Genomic DNA, 12,458 nt, shown 5'->3' on the forward strand with positions numbered 1-12,458 from the left:
ATAGAGCTGATTACAAGAATGCTTAGCAGGGGTGACTTTAGAGGTGGGGCTAACAGGAGCTACAAGGCTGGTAGGAGACCGTCTGGGTGTCCGCCCTGTTCAGTGCCTCTCCTCTGTCTACTTGTGTGTTAAAGCCACCTGCTGGAAAGGGCCTGGATGGGCTCCATGTCCAGCTCTCTTCAAAGTCACCCCGTGCCCTCTGCAGGCAGATCTCCCATTCTGTGCTCGGCTGAGCTGCTCCCCCACAACACCCCAGATAACCTTGCAAGTTCAAGTTCTGTTTCAGAGGTGTCTCTGGGTCTCACCTTTCCGGCCCTCTTGCTGTATTTGTCACCATTGATCTCTCCTTCCTTCATAAGATCCTTCACTCAGCTCCTGTGACCCTTGCCCCCAGGACCTTTTTATTCTTTCTGATCATCCTTTCACCCCCTCCTGAGTACTACTGTTTTCTGATCTCTGTTCTTAGCCAATTTGGCATGATCTCAAATTTAACATTGAAATCTTTTCCCTGGGAGTTAAGTCCAATAACTGTTGCCAGTCCCTGAGTTCCAGACTTCGTGTGTGTGTGTGTGTGTGTGTGTGTGTGTGTGTGTGTGTGTGTGTGTGTGTGTGTGTGTGTGTGTGTGTGTGTGTGTGTGTGTGTGTGTGTGTGTGTGTGTGTCTTTTTCCCTGGGAGTTAAGTCCAATAACTGTTGCCAGTCCCTGAGTTCCAGACTTCGTGTGTGTGTGTGTGTGTGTGTGTGTGTGTGTGTGTGTGTGTCTTTTTCCCTGGGAGTTAAGTCCAATAACTGTTGCCAGTCCCTGAGTTCCAGACTTCGTGTGTGTGTGTGTGTGTGTGTGTGTGTTTGTGTGTGTGTGTGTGTGTGTGTGTGTCTTTTTCCCTGGGAGTTAAGTCCAATAACTGTTGCCAGTCCCTGAGTTCCAGACTTCGTGTGTGTGTGTGTGTGTGTGTGTGTGTGTGTGTGTGTGTGTGTGTGTGTGTGTGTGTGTGTGTGTGTGCGCGCTGGGGCTTGAGCTTGGGGCCTTGCACTATCACTCTGGCTTTTTGGTGATTACTTGGAGATAAAAGTCTCATGGACTTTGTTGTCTGGGCTGGGTTTGAACCTTGATCTTCAGATCTCAGCCCCCTGAGTAGGTAGGCTTACAGACGTGAGCCACTGGCACACAGATATCTTTTTTTCTTGATGATCCGTCATTCACTAGGTTTTCTGAGCCAGAAGCCTGGAGATGATCAATTCTTGATTCTTTTCCTTTCTGCAGTGCTAAGGTCCAATCAGTCACAAAATCCTGCCAACTTGACCCCCAGATGGTTCTGGAATCTGTCCCCTCCTCCCCGTGCCTGCCCTCAGTTCGAGCCTTCATCGTTCCTAACTCTTCATATTGCAGCTCTGGTTAGGAACTGGCAGGGAGCTTACACTGAATCAGACCACTTGGTCATCTAACTCTTCTGAAGCTTCTAGGGTGCCTGGTTTCCTAAGGTTGGCTGTGGCCAACCTCCCCTCCTAGCCTTGGTCTAGAACTGGGTAGGAGTTCCTGGGTACACTTCGCTAATTCCTAGATGGAGAAGGCCTTAGGTGCGCTCCGATGGGTGCAGGGTCTCGGCTCCAAGGCAGATGGGTGATCCTGGGCTGCCTCTAGGGCTTTTGTTCTTGCCAAAAGGCCTAGCAACAGCTGGCCCAGCCTCCTCCCCAGCGCCCAGTGGGTGAGTCCTGCCCCGGGGGACTGTAGAGGGACCTGAGCTTGGAAAGGTGACTGGAAGTGTATGGGAGTTTTGCTCCAAGCCTGAGCTTGCTGTCCAGGACTGGGCATCTGCTGTCCCCAGCACGGGCACCGGGGCTCCGGGAGTCAGTAGGGAGGGGCGATGCAGCCCTGGTCACTGCTGGGCCTGGTGTGACTTCTCAGCCATGTGAGCCCCTCAGAGCCAGTCTCTGGTCTGGGACAGGACCAGAGACCAGCCTGTAGTAAAATGCACTCATGGAATGATGGATGCCAGGAGAGAGGCTGAGTGGAAGGTTCCCTATGAGGCCACTTGAAAGCAAGAAGGGTGGAGTGGGGTTCGAATACAAACTCTGCTGGGCACAGGTAGCTCATGCCTAGCTACTCAGGAGGCTAAGATCTAAGGATCTTGGTTCAAAGTCAGCCTGGGCAGGAAAGTCCGTGAGACTCATCTCCAATAAACTACTCAGAAAAAAAACAGAACTGGTGCTGTAGCTCAAGTGGTAGAGTGCTATCCTTCAGCACCAAAGCTCAGGGACAGAGCCCAGGCCCTGAGTTCAAGCTCTGGGACTGGCAAGAAGGGGGGGGAAAGGCGGGAGGCAGAGAGAGAGGGCGGGGAGAAGGAGGAAGGGAGGGGAGAGAGAACAAAGAACATGAATTCTGAGCCCAGCCACTGGTACAAACCCTAACTGCCCCTTACTAGCTGGGTGGAGCTTTAAATTGCACACTGCCCTTTCCTGGCTGCATGGTGGGGATGACAGCTACTTCCTGCGTTGTTGGGTGACTGTGTTGCCCAGGCAAAGCCGATGCTCCACATGGGCACCCACGGAATGAGGGCCGCTGTGGTGCATGTGGCAGTGACCCTCCTTCACATCGGAGGCCTAGAGAATCCACAGGGGCTGCCTGTTACATGTTATTAGGACCCCTAGCACCAGAATCACCCTGGCCCTCAGCTAGACCCCCTCTTGCTGTGTGGACCCCTGGTCTCTCCATCCTGGGCATGGAGTTGGGCCCAGATCCCCGGCCTGGGAGCGCCAGCTCCTTAGTGACTTCGTGGGAAGAGCCGGGAGTTCTGATGCTGTGTGAGTTCAGGCGGGCAGACCTCCTCCCTGAGCCCTGCTTCTCCACAGACAGTGAGAAGGCCTTGACTCTGGCCACAAGAAAAGAAATTTGAGGCTGTCCTGGAAGGAGATCTTTCTATCACATTATCTCTGCAGTTATTTTTAATATGTGGGCAAAAAGGACATAATGAGCACATCCACATTATGATTTGGTGGCCAGGTTCTTTCCTGTGGGGGAAACATCTGTAAAGATGAGCTGGTGCCAGTGGTTCACACCTGTGACCCTAGCTACTCAAGAGCCTGAGACCTGAGGAGCCTAGTTCAAAGCCAGCCTGGGCAGCAACGTCTATGAAACTCTTCTCTCTACTTAACCAGCAAAAATGTCCGAAGTGGAGCTGTTGTGGTAGAGCACCAGCCTTGAGCAAAAGAAGCTAAGTGAGAAGGCAAGGCCCAGAGTTCGAAGCCTCAGTAGTTGGCACCAAGTGGGGGGGAGGGGAGGGGGGAGGGAGGCACACTGAGCGCAAACCCGGCTGTAAAGGGCAGCAGATCTTAGAGACGGCAGCAAGCTAATGATGCAGTTTGGGGCCTTGGGACCAGCTCATATCTCCAAGGTGGCACCTGGTATTGGTGCTCTTGAGAAGGGCAGGGGAGGGCTTTCCACGCTGCAGCTTCAGCATGAGGACAGCTGCAAGCAGGCCCGGTGGATCCATACCGGACAGCCCTGGAGCTTCCCCAGGCCAGCCTGACTCCTAGGAGGGTGGCTGGGGCCCTGCCTGCTGCTCTGGCTTCGGGCACTTCTGTCCCTGCGCTTTGCAGGCCCTGGCTGTGCCAAGCCCCCAACTGAAGCTTTGGAACTGCGCCCTGGGGAGCACTGCAGACCCCGCTCCCCCCGCCCTCCATCGAACCCACGGGCATCCAGTAAACGCCCACCAGCTCCCACCCCCAATCCGGTATCATGAAAGCCACCACAGGGAGACGGCTCTCTGACCCGGCGTGTACCCGGGCCTCTGGCCCCGACCACTGGTCCCCGCACTCCTCACGCTATGCCAACTTCCACTGAGAGGGGTCTGAGCTCCCTGACCACGAGGCTGCGGCCGGATGTCCCGGCCCTCCCTTGGCCCTTCGCTGGGCCAGGACCCAGGAGGACCACGTCTCTGCTCTTCTTGGCTCCAGCCCCCAGCAATATGTCTCTTGCCCAGACTTGGGGCAGCCAATCACAGCAGGCCAGGGGTGGCCCTGTCGACAACTTGGGAGCAGATCCCAGATCCCAGGCGCCCCCACCCCTCCTCCCTCCTCTTCTGGGTGTGTCACGCGTTTGAAGCTTAAGCAGGTAAAGTGTACCTGGGTCCTGGCGCTTCGGCAGGGCTGGAGGCACTGCGGGGCAGGGCGAACGGCACCGGAGGGCCTCCCGTCCCTCGGGGGGGCCTGGGAGACACTCACCAAGAATGGCTGTGCTAGAAGAGCAATCACAGAGGTGTGGTGGCTGGAAGAGGACTGCAAAGTACTTCTGAAATAGAGGCAGCTGCAGCCTGGAGGAGGGAGGCTGGCAATGCTGGCGGTCAGGGCTGACTCACCCGGCACAGCTTTCCTACCCAAAGGAGAAGGAACGGAGACACCCACCTCCCAAAGGACAAGGTGAGATTAGCTGTGCTTTGCGGACTTGCCCTGCCAGCCCACGGGTTTGGCCTGACGCCTGTCGGTGTCCACTGGTGACATCATGGATTTTCTAGGTGGAGATCAGCTGGGCAGGAGCTAAATGGTGAAGAGTCTGGACATGGGGAGATTCTTCACCTGGGGCTGAGCTTGGTGCAGTGGTTAGGGGCAAGGCCTTGAGCGCATTGCCCGAGCTTAAATATCAGCTCCATCCCTTAGCAGCTGTGGGACCACAGGCCATTTGCATATCCTGCTCTCTGTGCTGGCATCTATTCACAGATCCGTGGCCCCCTTGTGAAGGTGAAACGCGTGAACTCCTTCCACTAGAGCCAAGCACAGGGTGAGTGTTACCAAAACTTTAAAAAAATTGTTTCTAATCCTGCTCTTTAATAGATGCCTGATCTCCCCTGAGCTCTCAGAGACTCAGTTTCTCCATCTGTAAAATAGGGTAAAAAGTTACCTAGAAGGGAGTGCACAGGAAGCACACACACTGACCCCTTAACTGCCCTCCACTTAGGCTTCTGCTTGGGCCTCTCTGCCGAGGGAGTCAGAGCTGAGCCTGCAGGTGCAGAGGTGATCGGGGAACCCTGCTGCCCCCCAGAAACCCCTTGTCCTTGAGAGAGCAAGATGCAAACCAAACGGGGCAGGGCACGGGGTCACTGAGAGCGCACCCCGAGCCCACTGTGCCCAACGGGGGCTCGGCTGGCAAAGGCTTTAGGGCTTGGGGGAGAAAGAGCAAGAATCGCAGCAAGAGAGGGCAGGGCAGGGCCGGGCCGGGCTGGGCCCCCACAGACAAGGCAGAAACAGGCTCCAGGAGGAGGAGGAGGAGAAGGAGGAGGGGGAGGGGGAGGGGGAGGGGGGGATGGAGAGGCATGTGGGCTGGTGTTGGAGGAGGAAGCACCCAAGACCCGGGCTTTGAGGGCAGAAGGCAGCCGCTGATGGAGAGGAGCCTGGTGTGTGTGGCTGGGCGGCGTGCGGACCTGCGCGTGTGGGAGGAACGGACACACTCTCTCCTGTCTGTTTCTCTGTCTCTGTGTCTTTGTCTCTCCATCTGTCTCTCTCAGTCTGTCTCTGTCTGTCTCTCTGACTCTGTCTCTTTCTCTGTTTCTAGCTCTCTCAGTCTCTGTCTGTCTGTCTCTTGCTGTGTCTTTCTCTTTGTCTCTCAGTCTGTCTGTCTGTCTGTCTGGGAGGAGACACAGCTTGAGGACAGTGAATCTGGTTATGAGCATCTGCATGGGGCGGGGAGGGGGGGCACAGGTGGCCATCTGGCCATCCACACCGCGGTAGTGGTGTCTCCTGAGCAGGAAGCCACCAGAGAGTGCCCAAAGCCTCCACCTCCCCAACCCCACCTGCAGCCGCCCTGCCTTACGAGAGGACGTGGAGAAGGCTTGTTGCAGGTCCCCAGGCTGGGAAATAGCGAAGCAGGACTCTAAGCCTGGCCTGGCGGCTCCCACACCCCCAGGGGAGGGAGAGAGGCAGAGCAGGTGAGCCAGAGCAGAGGAGGAGCCCAGTGGAGGGGAGCAGGGAGGCAGAGGAGTCTCTGACCTCCATCCTCATGAGAGGAGAGCTGGCCCGAGGTCCTGCCTGGGCTTTCCTCTGGGGAGGGGGCTGCAGGGCACGGTGCAGCGGGGGAGGGGGAGAGGGTGTCCTGATGCACGCTGAGAGCCTGAGCCAGTGCCAGCTGAGCCAGCTCCTCCCTCCTCAGGCCCTGGCGCTGTCCACAAGCTCCGGGGAGGGCCCACGGGGGCACCTTCCTTGGGAAACCTCACACCTTCATTCTGTAGCTGTTAAGCCTTCGGGAGTGAGCGAGGCACAGGTGCTACAATCCTAGCTACTCCAGAGGCTGAGATCTGAGGATTGATGTTGGAGGACAGCCTGGGGGAGAAAAATCTGTGAGACTCATCTCCAATTAACCAGCAAAAAGCCAGAAGTGGAGGTGTGGCTCAGGTGGTAGAATGCCAGCTTTGAACAAAAGAGTCAGAATGTGAGGCCCAATTCAAGCCCCAGTATTGGAGAGAGACAGAGACAGACAGACAGACAGACAGACAGACAGACAGACAGACAGACAGAGACAGAGACAGAGACAGAGACAGAGACAGATATTAAGTAGTGACACTCCCCTTTTCTCTCTGTCCTGGGTTGTTAAGGCATGAACCCCAGGGCATCGCTTTCTACTTAGACATCTCTGGGGCCTGGGGTGGGGGCCCAGGGAGGAGACAGTGGGATGATGGTGGGCAGCTCGAGGGACCGAAGGCCGGGCGGCAGTGCCCTTGTGGGCAGCATCCCTGGTACCCGGCCCCACTGCTGGCTCTGGCTTCCCAGCCTAAGGGTGACCCAGCCTCCAGGGCATCCACTCATCACCAGGAGACACACCAGCTCAGCTCGGGTTTCCTCGGTGGAAGCTGATTTCTCCCACAGAACCACCAGGTCCCCTCTGATCTGCCCCACCCGCCATGTCCAAGTTCACAGAGTGATTTTTTTCTTCTTTGTCTCGCTGTGGCCCAGACCTGCAGGGAGTGCCCCCCCCAGTGTAGGTGGGGACCAGAATAGCCATGAGGTGTCAGCTAAGTCGGGAGATCAGGAACCCCCAGGCTCCTGATCAAACTGTCCCTGAGCCCCACCGTTTCCCTTCCACCCCGACGTTCACCCTCACCCTGCCCAGGGCCCCTGCCCCTCTGACTGGCGCGGGAAGGAGCAGTTCTGTCCTATTATAAGGTTTGCCATGAAGCCTTTTTAGCACGCTCCCTGGAGGCTTGGGGACAAGAGTCCGGATCTCCTGACCGTGGCCTCTTCTTCCTGCCCGTGGCCACAACCTCAAAGGGGGAGTGGGGCCACGGGGGTCACTTAAGGGGTGAATTCACCCTAAGGAATCTTCGACTTACTGGTTCTTCTGGGCTCAGAAAGACTCAGTCCCAAAGAGTGCTCCCAGTTCCTTGCAGCTGAACATTGAATATTTATCGCTGTGTGGCTATGGGAACCTCATCTTACTTCTCTGGGTTTCCATTTTCCTGCCTCTGAAACCATACCCTGTGGAATCAACGACTCTGTGTGTGTGTGTGTGAGAGAGAGAGAGAGAGAGAGAGAGAGAGAGAGAGAGAGAGAGAGAGAGAGAGAGAGAGAGAGAGAGGGAGGGAGGGAGGGAGGGAGGGAGGGAGGGGACAGGGAGGGGGACAGAGGGAAGGAAAGAGGGAGAGAGGGAAAGAGGGGGGAGAGGGACAGAGGGACAGAGGGAGGGAGGGAGAGAGGGAAAGAGGGAGAGAGAGATGGAGAAATGGAAAGAGGGAGAGAGAGAGAGAAGGAAAGGGGGGAAGGGAGAGAGGGAGAGAGGCAGTGGCAGGGGCAGAGGCCTGCATGTCTGTCAATTGGAACAGTCAGTGGGTTGGGCTTGGTGCTGCTCACCTATAATTCCAGCACTTGGAAGGACGAAGCAGGAGAATGGCAAGTGTGAGGGCAACCTGGGCCACAAAGCATGACCAGTCTGGCGTGTGCAAGGCCTGGGTTCCGTCCCTAGCTCCTCCAAATAAATTAAGAATGGAGTAGGACAGAGCTGTGTGGCCCTGGGCAGCTCTCTCAACCTCTCTGAGCCTCAGATCCTTTTCTGTCCATGGACACCATGCTCCCCGCCTCCTTGCAGATGTGAGGATGGTGTGACTTCAAGAAGCAGCCCACTGAGCACAGCAGAAAGTGCCGGGAGACCCCAGGGCACACCAGCTTTCCTTTCCCCACCCTGTTGCTCTTCTTGGATGCTCTTCTTCAGCCATGAAAGTGTGGCTGAGGGCTCCCATCGGTCTGAGGCTGCAAACCCTGAATTGGGAGGGATGGCGCCCTGAATCGGGAGGGATGGCGCCCAGGGCAGCGCCAAGGTGCAGCGGGGCTGAGGACCTTGCAGACAGAGCTCTGGCCTCTTGCAGGCTGAGGTCAGGCGGGGTTGACGGCAGCCACACCATCCGGTGTCCACCCTGAGGGTGGCCTGTCATTTTCCAACACACCACATGCAGGCTGGTGGTCCCAGGCCCTGCCTGCCCTTCTCCCCAGCCTGGTCCCAGGGCCATGGAACATCACCACTGTTCTAAAAGGACAGCTTCATTGAACGTTTATCAGAGGATGCTTCTGTATACGAATGTGAATGTGGTGGGAATGGGAAAGTCGTCACAGAAATAGGTAAAGGCCTTACAACCCATCTCCAAGGGAGACTAGGATATAGATACCCCCCCCTTTTTATTGCCAGTCCTGGGGCTTGAACTCAGGACCTGGGCACTGTCCCTGAGTTTTTGTGCTCAAGGCTAGCACAGCTCCATTTCTGTATGTGTGTGTGTGTGTGTGTGTGTGTGTGTGTGTGTGTGTGTGTGTGTGTGTGTGTGTGTGTGTGTGTGTGTGTGTGTTAATTGGAAATAAGAGTCTCAAGGACTTTCCTAGCTTCAACTCACAACCCTCAGATCTCAGCCTCCTGAGTAGCTAGGATTAGAGACATGAGCCATTGGTGCCTGGCTCCTTTTTAAAATTTTATTTTTAATTTTAATTTTTATTGTTTTAGTATCTGTTCTGTAGATCGTAAGGCAGAATTTCCTGAAGGTTAGTCTACTTGAGATTGGTTGGCTTAGGAATCTTAGAAAAAAAAAAAGTATTCTGAAGTGCATTTGGATTTTCTGGGTTCAATAGAAATGGGCTCCCCAGACCCTCTGGAGGTTTGTGTACCGCGTGGATCTCTGGGAGGGGAAGGAAGGCCGCGTTTCTCCTGAGCCTCTGGGGAAAGGTTCTGAGACCACTACAGAGGAATAGGTAAGGGGTCATGTTGCATAATCTTCAATTAACCAGCAAAACAAAAAGCTAGAACGGAAGTGTGGCTCAAATGGTAGAGCAAAAAAGGCAATGAGCAAGAAGCCCCTGAGTTCAAGTCCTTCTACTGGGGGTAAGAGAAGTCTCCTGCAGAGGCCTGGGCTCCCTGTTGGAAGAAACATTATTAGCTGATTTTCAATTACCCTGAAATCCAGTGGCAGCCCCCTGATGGTCGTGAGAAAAGCTAGCTAGAAGGTTGCGGTCGTGTTCTCACTGTAACAGACCGAGCCTGTTCAAACTTCACATCTGTCTTTGTTGCTAAAGAAATCTCAACGAGCATTTATCCAGTCTGCACTGTGTGTCTCCACGGCCAAGCAGGAGACAGCGGTTCTTATGCTTATAGACTGAAGGCCATAATAATCTCAGGAAAACCCTTAGCTCTTCCTTAGGGGACTTCTCTGATGCCGAAATTTCCAAAAGACCTAGGACTCACAGTTCCCAGGTTGAGAGGGAGTTTTAACTTCCACAGGACCTGGAATTTTACTCATCTACTACTTGCACTTCTTGTAACCACCACACTGTGGCGCTATTGATTGCTGATCTCCCACCCTTCCCACCTCCAGTATTGTGACCCCCAGCTCTCTGCAGCTGGCAGATCCTGTCCAGGCCTGGGCTCAAATGAGGGGGCTCCTCCCTCATCAGGGGTAAGCTCCTGGTGCTTGACTCAGTCATCTTCCCAACCAGAAAACTCCGTCCCGGAAAGAACATCTTCCCAAGGATGGCCAAGAGGATCTAGCCAGAGCAAACGCTGAATGCCATCTCTATAGTGTTAGTCTGTAACAGGACGTTCCTACAACAGAAATCATAATTGAATAAGATCCCTTTGCTAGGTCAGTGGAAACCTTGTGATCCTTTGATTGCGACACAGTTGATTGGCATTTCAGTTTTCATGATTACTAACCATGGGGCTTTTAACCTTCGTGCCCCTCTAGTTTCTCACCCGTTACCCAGGGCGATCTTTGCCACCTCACAAGAATACGGTGATACTCGGTGAGATCATCCACACACAGTGTTTGGCACAATGTCTGACATGTCACAAGCAATAAGCTATAGCCATGATTATTATTATTTCACTGCAGTGTTTATTGACTGCTCCATTCCAGGAAGTGTTTCTGTACCTGGAAGGGCCCGGGTAAATTACTCAATGGATATCATGCTTTAACAGGCAGGCTGCCATGTGTCACTCAGCCTCTGGCATGGAGTACAGGATGTATGATAGAGAAGACTGTGACCTCTGCAGGTGTGTCCTTATCTCATTCTATGGCAAGGCGATCTGTTCTAGCCATGAAGGTCCACTGGCTAGCGGGGCACAGGAGGCTGAGATCTGAGGATCACTGTTCAAAGCCAGCCTGGGCCAGAAAGTCTGTGAGACTCTTATTGCCAATAAACTACTCAGAAAAAGCTAGAAGTGGAGCTGTGGCTCAAGTAGTGGAACTCTAGCCTTGAGCAAAAGAAGCTCGGTCAGGGACAGTGCCCAGGCCTTGAGTTCAAGCCCTAGAACCTACACACACACACACACACACACACACACACACACACACACACACACACACACACACCCCTAAACTCATCTACCCTTCTGCAAGATTTCTTGTGTGAGTCACTCTCCTGAATACTCTGATGACAAATGTCAGTGATGTAGGAGCTATTTATTTAAAAATAAAATGGCTCTGAATATTAAATCAAGGAGCAAAATTAATGAATTGATTAGAGTTGTCTGACCTCTCTCAGATCAAACTTGAACAGTTAACTATGAACAGACAGGGATCAAGCTAAGCAAGGCACAGTCTGGATCCTAAACTGTCATAGCATGTGTCCTGAGCACCCTTTCTGTGCCTTGCTGAGTGAGGAGCTTGGATTACCTGCAAAAGCCAAGGCCTAGTGCTGCCCTCTATGCGCACACTCAGAATGAAGGCAGAGCGCCTGGCTCTGACCACCTGGATGAGGAGCGTGCCAACTCAGCCAGTGTGAGCTGGATGTGAGTGTTTGCTGTAGACGGCAGGTATGGCGAAGGTGAGAGATGGACAGAGAACCCATGATCAAAGTCAGAACCCACCAGGGTAGGAGTCAGGAATGGTATCAGAGGAGACTGACCTGGTGGAGTGGAAGGTCTATTTTCTAGAACCTTCCCTTTTAAACCAATGGAGAGCCTTGGAATGCCACTGGGTAGGGAAGAAACATAGGAATTGGTCTCCAGGTTGCCTTTGCTGTCCTTTGAGAAGAGAAGCCAGACTCCATAATAGCCTTGACTCCTTCTTTGTTGTCTCCATCAGTATGGAGGACAAAGCCGGCGGGGGCAGGTTCAGGGCCTGCTAAAAAGGACCAAAGCTGGGAGGTCTCAGGAGACATTGGAAAGTTGGAGTTGGCCACTCATCTCCCTGGTGGGAGGGGGACAGGGCCCCTCCTACCATGTGGTGAAGCAGTCCCACTGGTAGGCCTCCCCGGCTCTGCTCATTAGCATGGGATGCAACCTTGCTAACTCACTCAGTAAACCTGAGCCTCTTCCACCAAGCAGAGGATAACAGAGGATAATAATAGGGTGGTGCGGCGTGTAGTGTGCAAAGGTGGCATTTAGGGACACTGTGGGCACACACAAGAGGGGGCGCAGGATCAGAGAGGCTTCCTAGAAGAAATGACTCTTAACTGGGATCTGTTACCACAGTGAGGAGGCTGGGCGGCACTTAAGCTCAACACAGACCAATTATTTCTGAAATAACAGCTTCCCCAAACCTGGGGAAGGTTGCGTGTAATTAAGCCCCACCCTGACAAGCCCAGCTTTCTGCCTAATCTCGCGCAGTAATTCAACAAGGATTTGTGGAGCATCTATTACATGCCAGGGGCTAGAATGGTTTCTGGACAAATACCGGTAATAGAGAGCTGTGCGAAGCGCCCCAGAGAATGGTAGGGTGGAAGTGAGGTGGAACATTCTGGACCCATGTGGGCAGGCAAGGGGTGGCTGATTGTCACTGCCAGCAGGAGGGCTTTTAAAGTGCTAACCATACCGAAGTTTGTTTTGCAATCAAATTTCCTAGCTGGGTGCCGGTGGCTCACACCTATAATCCTGGCTACTCAGAAGGCTGAGATCTGAGAGCTGGGATTTGAAGCCAGTTGGGACAGGAAAATACCTGAGATTCTCTCTGGTTTTTGCCAGTCCTGGAGCTTGAACTCAGGGCCGGGGCACTGTCCCTGAGC

Source organism: Dipodomys merriami, unplaced genomic scaffold, assembly GCF_024711535.1.
Source record: "Dipodomys merriami isolate MVZ:Mamm:240054 unplaced genomic scaffold, mDipMer1.0.p SCAF_31, whole genome shotgun sequence".
NCBI classification, from domain to species: domain Eukaryota; kingdom Metazoa; phylum Chordata; class Mammalia; order Rodentia; family Heteromyidae; genus Dipodomys; species Dipodomys merriami.